The sequence below is a fragment of the Balaenoptera ricei genome, chromosome X (genome assembly GCF_028023285.1).
Source record: "Balaenoptera ricei isolate mBalRic1 chromosome X, mBalRic1.hap2, whole genome shotgun sequence".
Lineage (NCBI taxonomy): Eukaryota > Metazoa > Chordata > Mammalia > Artiodactyla > Balaenopteridae > Balaenoptera > Balaenoptera ricei.
The window spans coordinates 130,551,977-130,562,100 of record NC_082660.1 but is presented as its reverse complement, the minus strand read 5'-3'; the positions used below and the strand labels follow the sequence as shown (position 1 = coordinate 130,562,100).

General features: G+C 43.1%; 1 pseudogene; it reads right to left on the bottom strand.

The window, feature by feature from the left end:
• Positions 1 to 323: 323 nt before the first annotated feature.
• Positions 324 to 1,749, bottom strand: LOC132356901 (tubulin beta chain-like; annotated as a pseudogene).
• Positions 1,750 to 10,124: the final 8,375 nt, after the last annotated feature.

Genomic DNA, 10,124 nt, shown 5'->3' with positions numbered 1-10,124 from the left:
TTCCCCTGGGCTACCACATGGGCCTAGGATGGTGGTCATCTATCCGGGTTACCAGCACATGGTTCTGAGTGGGATTTGATGAGACCCAGCTTCTTGAAAGGTTATCTCGAAAACAGAGAGGGAAATGTTAACTGGACAGATGAGAGGAGTGGGCACCAGAAGGAAATACAGGGTTACCCAGAATGGCAGAAATCTAGGTTCCCCAGAGTGGAAAGAGAGAGGAGACATTCAACAAACAACAGATATTTATTGAGCGCCTATTATGTGCCAGGCACTGTTCTAGAACCACCCCCCCCAGAAAAAGAAAAAACAAGACAGAGGCAGAAAACGCAAATTCTGAGGGAGAGGAAAGGGGCGGTTGAGGAAGAAGGCGGAGGGGACTGAGAAGCCTGAGGTGATAGGGACTCGGCCTTAGGCCTCCTCTTCGGCCTCCTCACCGAAATCCTCCTCCTCTTCTGCGGTGGCATCCTGGTACTGCTGGTACTCGGAGACGAGGTCATTCATGTTGCTCTCAGCCTCGGTGAACTCCATCTCGTCCATGCCCTCACCTGTGTACCAGTGGAGGAAGGCCTTCCGGCGGAACATGGCAATGAACCCCTCTGAGATGCACTTGAACGGCTCCTGGATGGCTGTGCTGTTTCCAACGAAGGTGACCACCATCTTGAGGCCACAGGGTGGGATGTCACAGACGGCCATCTTGACATTGGTGGGGATCCATTCCACGAAGTAGCTGCTGTTCTTGTTCTGCACGTTGAGCATCTGCTCATCCACCTCCTTCATGGACATCCGCCCACGGAAGACAGCAGCCACGGTGAGGTACCGGCCATGGCGGGGGTCACAGGCAGCCATCATGTTCTCGGCATCGAAGAGCTGCTGGGTGAGCTCCGGCACAGTGAGGGCCCGATACTGCTGGCTTCCACGGCTGGTTAGAGGGGCAAAGCCAGGCATGAAAAAGTGGAGACATGGGAAGAGCACCATGTTGACTGCCAGCTTGCGGAGGTCAGCACTGAGCTGGCCAGGGAAGCAGAGGCAGGTGGTGACACCACTCATGGTGGCCAGGACGGGGTGGTTCAGGTCCCCGTAGGTTGGCGTGGCCAGCTTCAGGGTGCGGAAGCGGATGTCGTAAAGGGCCTCGTTGTCAATGCAGTAGGTCTCATAGTGTTCTCCACCAGCTGATGGACGGAGAGGGTGGCATTGTAGAGCTCAACCACGGTGTCGGACACTTTGGGTGAGGGCACCACACTGAAGGTGTTCATGCTGCGGTCAGGATACTCTTCACGGATCTTGCTGATGAGCAAGGTGCCCATTCCAGAGCCTGTGCCCCTGCCCAGTGAGTGGGTCAGCTGGAAGCCCTGTAGGCAGTCACAGCTCTCAGCCTCCTTCCGAACCACATCCAGGACCGAGCCAACCAGCTCAGCCCCCTCTTTATAGTGGCCCTTGGCCCAGTTGTTGCCTGCCCCAGACTGACCAAAAACAAAGTTGCCTGGTCTGAAGATCTGACCAAAAGGACCTGAGCGAACAGAGTCCATGGTCCCGGGTTCTAGATCCACCAAGATAGCATGAGGAATATATTTGCCACCTATGGCTTCATTGTAGTACACAGAGATGCGGTCCAGCTGCAGGTCGCTATCCCCATGATAGGTGCCAGTGGGTTCAATGACATGTTCATCACTGATCACCTCCCAGAACTTGGCACCGATCTGATTGCCACACTGACTGGCCTGGATGTGCACAATTTCCCTCATTTTTAAATTTATTGTAGGGCTTCCCTGGTGGCGCAGTGGTTGAGAATCTGCTTGCCAATGCAGGGGACACGGGTTCGAGCCCTGGTCTGGGAAGATCCCACATGCCGCAGAGCAACTAGGCCCGTGAGCCACAACGACTGAGCCTGCGCGTCTGGAGCCTGTGCTCCACAACAAGAGAGGCCCGCGCACCGCGATGAAGAGTGGCCCCTGCTCGCCGCAACTAGAGAAAGCCCTCACACAGAAACGAAGACCCAACACAGCCAAAAATAAATAAATTAAAAAAAATTTTTATTGTAATCTTTTTGCTCGCCTCAAAGTGTGTACGGGGCAAGAAAATGATATGTAATTAGTTTTTCTCTGCTGCTGGTCGCAGGCTGGAAGGATGGGACGGGGCCCGGAGGCTGGAGCGGCAAGGTCTGAACGCGGAGGCAGGAAGGTTCTGAAAGCTGTGCTAACTTTTTGTATGCATTATCTCATTGAATCTCTCACATCAAAGCTATCAAGTAGAGACTGTATATTCCCCATGTTATTGATGAGGACATTATTTCTAGCCCTGACAAACTATAATTTAGGTATCATTATTCATATTTTACAGGTAATGAAACTGAGTCTTAGAAATATAAGGTAATTTCGTTGCCCAGGGTCACCCAGCTAACAATTGGCAGAGTCCAATTTCCAACTCAAAGCTACACTCTCTGATGCACTGCCTCTTTAAGAAAAACAGCCATACATCGCCTGAATGCAAATCTTACACTCCTGAATGCCCATGATCATAAACAAAATTAAAATGCAAATAATAAACTAAGAAAATGATTAATAACAAATGTGGCAAAAGGTAGTTATCCTTAATATATAAAGAGCTAATACAAATTGAAAAGCAAAACACTCACTCTGACCCCAATGGAAAGAAAGATCAAGGTCAGGTACAGCAGTTCACAAAAGAGAAAATATGTGTGTACAGGTGTGTGTACATGTGTACGCATGTATGCAATATACATATATAAGACTGGAGGGAAAAAGCCAAAGCATTAACAAGTAATTCTTAGTGGTGAAATTATTAAATCATTTATTTATGACTTCATACTTTTTGTGTTTTTCACATTGTCTACAATGAGTATATTTTAGTTTTATGATCTGAGAAAAATGAAAGCTAGTCATGTTGGTGCCAAATAAACTTGGTCTCATTGTAATTGCTAATCTTGTGCTCCATTGTCCTCTGGAAGTTCGCATTTGCATTTGACAAATTTCTCTGGGACAACATTCATTCATCCACTCATTCTTTCATTCATTCATTCATCCAGCTAGTATATTTATTGAGCATCTACTAGCGTGTAGCCAGGCAATAAATAAGTAAAATATGCAGACATGGGCTTTGCATACAAAAAGCTACATAAGAAGACAGATCTTAAGCAAATTACATGATTAATTAATCAGTAATGGTGCCTAAGATCTCCTAAACTATTACAGGTGGTTACCTACACTCTACTTATTCCTTTCATCTCTGTTTAGGCTAGGTCAAATGATCCTAATCCACTGAAAAAATCTATCTACCAGATTTTTATTAATAGTAAGAGGGTGATGTCTTATGGAACAAATGAGCAAGGCATTTAATACAGATACTGTCTCTAATTAAATTTTTAATTGTAAATTTTATTGAGATAATTGTAGATTCACATGCAGTTGTAATAAATAATACAGAAAGATACCATGTATTTTGCCCAGTGCCCCCGATGGTAATGTTTTGCAGAACTATAGTACAAGATCACAACCAGAATACTGATATTGATATAGTCTACCTATCTTATTCAGATTTCTCCCATTTTACTTGTACTCATTTGTGTGTACACGCATGTGTGTGTGTACATGAGTATTCAGTTCTATGTAATTTTATCAATTTGTAGGCTCTTGTGACAATCACTACAGTCAAGACACAGACTAGTTCCATCACCACAAGGATCTCTTGTGTTGGTCATTTACAACCATACCCACCTTCCTCCTCCACCCACCCCACCCCATCCCTAACCCCTGGCAGCCACTAATCTGTTCTCCAGGATATACAAATGGGCAAAAGATATGAAGAGACATTTCAGGGAAGAGGATATAAAGATGACAAATAAGCACATAAAAATATGTTCGACATCATTAACCATCAGGGAAATACAAATTAAAACCACGTTGAGGGGCTTCCCTGGTGGCGCAGTGGTTGAGAGTCTGCCTGCCAATGCAGGGGACACGGGTTCGAGCCCTGGTCTGGGAGGATCCCACATGCCGCAGAGCAACTAGGCCCGTGAGCCAGAATTACTGAGCCTGCGCGTCTGGAGCCTGTGCTCCGCAACAAGAGAGGCCGCGATAGTGAGAGGCCCGTGCACCGCGATGAAGAGTGGCCCCCGCTTGCCGCAACTGGAGAAAGCCCTCGCACAGAAACGAAGACCCAACACAGCCATAAATAAATAAATAAATAAATAAAAATTAAAACCACGTTGAGATATCACTAAACACCTATCAGAATAGCTAAAATTTTAAAAAGTGACAACACCAAATGGTGGCAAGGATGTGGAGAAATTGGATCACTCATCCATTGATGATATGAATGTAATATGATACAGCCATGCTGGAATAAAATATTGGCAGTTTCTTATAAAACTAAACATGCCTACACATGAAACATATAAAGTTATAAACCAAAGTTACCTCAATTTAAATTTTTTCTCAAAAATATTAAAATTAAATTCTACAAATCTAACCACTCAAAAAAAAAAAAAAAAAAAAACAACTAACCATGCAGTTACCATACAGCCCAGCAATTGCATCCGTGGATATTTACCCCCAAATAAGTGAAAATTTAAGTTCACACAAAAACATGTACACAAATGTTCATAGCAGCTTTATTTGTAAAATCCCAAACTGAAAACTCAAATACCCTCCACCAAATGAATAGACAAACAGACCGTGGTACATCCATACCATGGAATACTATTCAGCAATACATACAACGTCTTAGATGAATCTCCAGGGCATTATGCTTAGTCAAAAAAGCCAGTCCCAAAAGGTTATATGTTGTATTATTATTCCACATATATAACATTTTTGACATGCAGTACATTGTAATTACTTGTTTTTTTCAGTTTGATTCTCCTTCTCAAGCTCTTTGACAAAACCATCTTTATAAATCAATAGTTCAAATGATTTTGGCAGTTTCCATTATAAGGAGTGTATCATATTTGGTTATCAAATCCATCTTGCTGTGATCTACACCCAATATAATTATATCATAGATTTTCAAGGGGCAGAGAGAATTCTAACTGCCAACCATAACTATCTCCAACATACAGATGAAAAAACTGAGGTTCAGAGAGGGTAAATATTTTGCCCAAGATTGCACAGCAAGCTCCTAGTATCAGGACGACAGAGATATCCTCAGTCTCGGCAAGAACTCTCCACTGCTTCACTCCAACACTTCTACTTGGGTGCAGTGCCACTGTTTTCACGGTTTTCCTCCTATTGCCCAAGGCACTTCCTTACCTTGTGAAGAAGCCTCTGCTGCTGTCAATCAGGACCCTTGCTGGAGATGCCAAGTGAAAAAATGTACATTCAGTACAGCCTTGCTCAGTTTGTGCTTGGTTGGCAATGACGATGATGATGGTGGCAACAATGACAATGACAACCGCTAACATTTATCGGGGGCTTACTGTGTGCCAGGCACTGTTCTATTGGGTTGGCCCAAAAGTTCGTTCGGTTTTAAAGTAAAAATATGACACATTTTTCCTTTTCACCAGGAAATTTATTGAACAACATATTCACCATTTTGTTTCACTACCTTCTGCCATTTTTCAGGCAACTTCATAATTCCATCTTCCCAAAACTTTTTATCTTTTTGAGCAAAGAACTGTTCCAGGTGCCTTTTACAGTCTTCCATGGAATTGAAATTTTTTCCATCAAGAGAATTTTGTAAAGACCGAAGTAAATGGAAATCCGAAGGTGCAATGTCTGGTGAATACGGCGTATGAATCAGAACTTCACAGCCAAGCTGTAACAGTTTTTGTCTGGTCATCAAAGAAACATGCGGTCTTGTGTTATTCTGATGGAAGATTATGCGTTTTCTGTTGACTAATTCCAGACGCTTTTCATCGAGTGCTGCTTTCAGTTGGTCTAATTGGGAGCAGTACTTGTTGGAATTAATCGTTTGGTTTTCCAGAAGGAGCTCATAATAGAGGACTCCCTTCCAATCCCACCGTGTACACAACATCACCTTCTTTGGATGAAGACCGGCCTTTGGTGTGGTTGGTGGTTGTTCATTTCACTTGCCCCACGAACTCTTCCGTTCCACATTATTGTACAGTATCCACATTTCATTGCCTGTCACAATTTGTTTTATAAACTGGAACGTTTTTGTTACGTTTAAGTAAAGAATCGCCTGTGGAAATACGGTCAAGAAGGTTTTTTGCTTAACTTATGTGGAACCCAAACATCAAAGCGATTCACATAACCAAGCTGGTGTAAATGATTTTCAATGCTTGATTTGGATATTTTGAGTATGTCGGCCATCTCCTGCGTGGTATAACGTTGACTGTTCTCAATTAATGTCTCGATTTTATCGCTATCAACTTCAACTGGTCTACCCGACCATGGAGCATTGTCCAGAGAGAAATCTCCAGTGCGAAACTTCACAAACCACTTTTGACACGTTTGATCAGTCAAAGCACCTTCTCCATACACTACACAAATCTTTTTTTTTTTTTTGCGTTTCAGTTGCGTTTTTACCTTTCTTGAAATAATAAAGCATAATATGCCAAAAATGTTGCTTTTTTTCTTCCATCTTCAATATTAAAATGGCTACAAAAAAATTCACCAATTTTGATAAGCTTTTTTTTTTCATGCACGCCGATATGACAGCTGTCACAATACAACCACCAAAATTGTTTCGAATGAAGTTAAAGACAACTAAGGGCTACTAGAGTCATCTTATGGAAAAAAACGAACGAACTTTTTGGCTAACCCAATAAATGCTTTACTTGTATTAACTCATTTAATGCTCATGACAACTCTACAAAGTGGGTGCATAGGGCTCTTGATTAATAGTACTTCTTCAACCATTTTCTTTTTCTGTGTGCCATGTGGCACCAGTGTCCTCTGCTGTGTAGGGAAAGCCTCTCTGGGGGATGAGTCCAGAAATCATGGTGATTTAACCTGGTATTTGCTCCCCCATCCTCTGACATTATCCCACAAGACCCCTGTGTTTTCAGAAGTAAGTAGAAGTTCAACTGTGACAATCATAGCCATACTCTTGAATTGCTGATCCCCTAGAAACCTGTACAAGGGAAATCCATGAGGTGATTCCAGCTATTGCTGTTCCTTCTTCGTGGGAGAACTGTCTGGGTGTAAGGCAGGAGCCCAACACAGTGGCTGAGAATCTCAGCTCCACCACTTCTTAGTGCAGGCCCTGAGGCAAGGTACTTATTCCTTCTGAGCCTCACAGTTTCTCCATCTGTATAACAGGGATAATAACATTCACCTTGGAGGACTGCCGAAGGGATTAGAAATAATGTATATAAAGAGCCTGACACATCGAAGTCTGTCAAGTGTGGCTAGTGTTGGTATGACACGTGTGCAGCCACTCATTGGTCAATACAATCTGTTCCCTCTCTTCCTCAGTTTAAGACTTCCTACTTGAGAACGTTCTTCTTTAAGATCACCAAAGCTGAAACTCCAGATCATTGTTAAAGACCTATATGACCATCCAGTGATGGTACTTGAAATACACAAAGTTTACTGGGAGAGGGAATGGATATTGGGTATTTCTTTTTGCTTTAGCTGAATCATCTCCTTTTTGTGTCCTCTCTGGTCTGCTTTAGGCTGCTATTGTCATTCCTGGCTTTCAGCTGTTCTAGAAGATGCTACAATTCCTACAATTCCCTGTTCTTGATCTTAAATTCTACCTTCTTCCACAACATCCATCTGAAGGCTTTGCTATTGCTGTTTCTAAGCTAGTTTATCTCTCAGCATCTTGGTCCATTTTCTCTTTACACTGCTTCCTCAAATCCCCTTTCTTCATTGAAGCTGATTCACCCACGCTGCTAATTCATTCAGCATTTATTGATCACCTACTTGTAGCCAGATACTATTCCTAGCAGTAAGGATACAGGGATGAACCCGATGGACAAAAGCCCTGCCCTTATGGGGCTTGTGGTCTAGTCAGAATATCTACCTAATTTCTATTATTAATTTGGCCAAAATTTAAAGCAATTTTTACATTATGTATTATTTCAGAAATTTTTAACATTTGAGGGAAATGTTCTAATTTATAGGGCAATGCCAAAGCTATATCGGAGTCCTCAGTTTCCACAGTCCTGCTGCGTGCCTTTCACTTGTGCCATAACACCTGGAGCCAGGACCTTAAGAGCCAAAAAGGGAGGAGCCAAGGGCACTGCCCCCACTTCAAAATCTCCTTCCAATGAGTCATTCCTCACTTGCCCCTCCTGTCCCTACCTGGCCCGCTTCTTGACCTGTTCTCTGACTCATACATCATCAGTTAGGTTCCAGGCTCACCCTTTGCTCCTATTTGTTAAGCTTTGTGATTTCAGCCCTTCTAGTCCTCCCTCCACAGGCTGACTTGTCCCAGTTTGAAAACTGTATGACCCAGCAGCTCTTCAGTTTGGTGCGTAGAGAGCTCATTCTTGTCACTGCTTCCTGGCTCTCAACCCATGACCTTAAATCCTCGGTACTACTCTCATGGCAGACAGATCCCGGGCTCCTTCTTAGGGATAATCTTTTTGATAAAGATCAGTCCTCTGTGTAGATTCCTCCCAGCTACTAAACCTCCCTCTTGGTTCAGGAGTGTTCACCATGGAAACCTCTCAGGGCCACATTGGACTACTGCCCCAAACTCAATGCCAGCAGGACTATATGAGTAATAACTATGGTATCATCAACTTCTTCCTCCCTACATCCTTCTCTAGCTAGTGAAATGACATTCTTTTTCTCCCTCTTTTTTTTTCTCAACCCCCCTTTCTTTCCACTTGAAATTAATCTTCCTAAATGTATAGCCCACATTTACTTTCTTGCCATACTCACTTCCTATATTAAACAGCATTCTCCAGAAAAACAGAACCAATATAGATAGATAGATAGATAGATAGACAGATAGATAGATAGATAGATAGGAGATTATGGGAATTAGCTCACATGACTATGGATGCAGGTAAGTTCTATAATCTGCCATCTGGAATATAGAGAACCAGGAGAGTGGGTGGTGTAATTCAATCAGAGTCCAAAGGTCTGAGAATCTGGGAGGAGGGGAGGGAAGGCACTGGTGTAAGCCCCAGTGTCTGAAAGCCCGAGAACCAGGAGCTCCAGTGACTGACGGCAGGAGAATATGGATGTCCCAGCTCAAGAACAGATAGCAAATTAGCCCTTGCTCCACCTTTTTGTTCTATTTGGGTCCTCAGTGGATCGCATGATTCCCACCCACATTGGTGAGGGTGGATCTCTTTACTTAGTCTACTGAGTCCAATGTAAATATCTCCCATAAACACCCTCACAGACACATCCAGAAATAAGGTTTTACCAGCCTTATAGGTATCCCTTAGCCCAGTCAAGTTGACACATAAAATTAACTATCATGCTTCCCAATCATCGGTTCAAAGTTAACTTAGATTCTACAGGTCAGTCCTACTCCGAAAATGGTCTCACCCAGACCTTTAAACACCTCCTTGCTGCCAAATCATTTGCATGTTTGGCAGTCTGGAAACTCTCCTCACTTCATTCCCATGACACCACACTCCTCTTTTCTTTCTTCCTATCTCTCTGACAAATCTTTCTAATTCTTCTTTGTAGGCTTATCTTCCTCTACCTTGCCCTTAAATTCTGGAGTTCTTGTTCCTGTCCTCAGCCCATTTCGCTTCCATTCTACTCATCCCCCCTGGGTGGTCCCATACATTTCCATGGCTTCAGTTACACCTATATATCAGTGATTCCCAATCTCCATGTGTAGCCCAGATATCATTCCTGAGCTTTAGACATGCAGCTTTGTATTAGACAGGATGGAATAGGTTACAAATTTGTTTTAAAAACAAATTGTTCAAAAACCTCAGTGGTTTAACAAAAGTTGATTTCTTACATATGCTGTATGGGAAATACAGATCCGGTAACATTAAAAAGCACTGTCCTCCAGCATTCAGGCTGATGGAAATGCCATTATCCTGTACCTACACATGATGGGATACTCAGCCAGCTTGGTCAATGCAACAGGGGAAGACAGACTGGAGAATTATACTGCTAAATAAATACTTTGGCCCAGAAGCAACTCACATTATTACCACTCACAGCCCTTTGGTTAGAAGTAGTCACAAGATCCCATCTTCAAGTGGAATCCTCCAGTGT